The sequence below is a fragment of the Triticum aestivum genome, chromosome 3A (genome assembly GCF_018294505.1).
Source record: "Triticum aestivum cultivar Chinese Spring chromosome 3A, IWGSC CS RefSeq v2.1, whole genome shotgun sequence".
Taxonomy (NCBI): Eukaryota; Viridiplantae; Streptophyta; class Magnoliopsida; order Poales; family Poaceae; genus Triticum; species Triticum aestivum.
The window spans coordinates 445,307,733-445,309,340 of record NC_057800.1 but is presented as its reverse complement, the minus strand read 5'-3'; positions in this window follow the sequence as shown (position 1 = coordinate 445,309,340).

Genomic DNA, 1,608 nt, shown 5'->3' with positions numbered 1-1,608 from the left:
TGCAGGAGACACGTAGGCACATATATGTGCATATAGAGGGCTAGTAGAGACTGTGCGTGTGTATATATGCATGTAAGAGAAATAGTGTTTTCCAACTGACATGAGTGAAAAGAGTGGTACATAGTAGTCAGAAAGAGAGAGATATATATAGAGAGAGTGTATGCATGAGACACCCCGACACCCCAGGAGAGATTGTGAGCATGTGTGAAAGAGAAATTCCAATGTATATAAAGTGTGTGCACTTATGCGTTAGATAGAGATATATATAGCGTGTTTGCGAGAACGGGCCGAGGCCTAGTGCATCTACATGTAAAAGGCGGTTCTACGCATTAAATTAAAATATAAATGGCATTATTATTTTTGGATGAGATCATGAATTTTGCAATTTGCGTATGAATGAAAACCGGTCTATCAGACATCCATACTCTATTGAATTCTAGCATGTGGATGTGTTTATTTCATATTATCGATCCATAGAGTGAGAGCGATTTGAAATATAGGCAATGCATTCCTTTTGCAATTCATATATAAACATTAATTAGTGCACTCCATGTTGTTAGTGTGAAGCACTTTATACATTTGTCACTTACATGGATACATTCCAAATTGCTAGATACGAAATAGAATACAAGTTGAATTCAACATAAAGGGGGTTTCAAAGATTCGAATTCATAGGAAGTGCATTCATCTATTTGAACCCGAGATAATGGCATTTGTAAATCAGATCTAAAAGGAGGCATCAATCTTTGTTGTGCATTTGAACATGCTATATATTCATACGCATGTCTAACTATGTTTTTGCAACCAAGGTGATTATATCTGGAACCATGCATGAACTGAGGTAAGTTGCATATTTTTTAATATATACTCTTGTACAATGTACATTCAAATGTACCCCCTCCATTCCAAAATAATCGTAGTTTTAAGATTTTCAAGAGTAAAGATTTGTGAAGTTTGACAAATCCTGAAAGTTCAATTCAAGAGAACCAAAAACGTTAATGCTTCTATTCCCAAATATTGAACGAAGCACCAAATAAGCCTCTGGTCACCCGAAACCGCGCGAGACTAATGTTTGGTGGTAGGAAATTACTGTCCTGACTCTGGCCCGTGTAGCCTATCGGCCGGATGTCCAAAGGTCTAAACCGGGGTAGGCTTGTAACTTCACCAAGACGCTAGTCTCAACCGCCTCCGAGAAGAATTCGTATGCCGTGGGTGCCTAAACACCCATGCGCTGAACCGAAATCTATCCCGCCCACCATTTGGGACACCTGAGATTACTGTCCTAACCCCAACCCGCAATATGTTCGGAATTTTAGATGGGGAAAAGTTTGTAACTTTCCCCAAATTTCAAACAAGCGCGTCCTAAACCGAAACATTGCTCCCCCTTAGTTCCCCATCCCTATGTTTCCCCATTCATACTCCGTGGGTGCCAAAACGCCCTCTCCACGAGCCATGAAACCCTAGCCTCCTCCGTCCTCCACCCCATCGCGCCCAATCCACCACCGCCCTCCTCCATCACGCCGGAGCCAGTACCTCGACGTCATCGTCCAATGCAACCGCAAACGCAATGCCCTCAAGGACTTAGCAGCTGAAGCCGAGGCAGAGCTG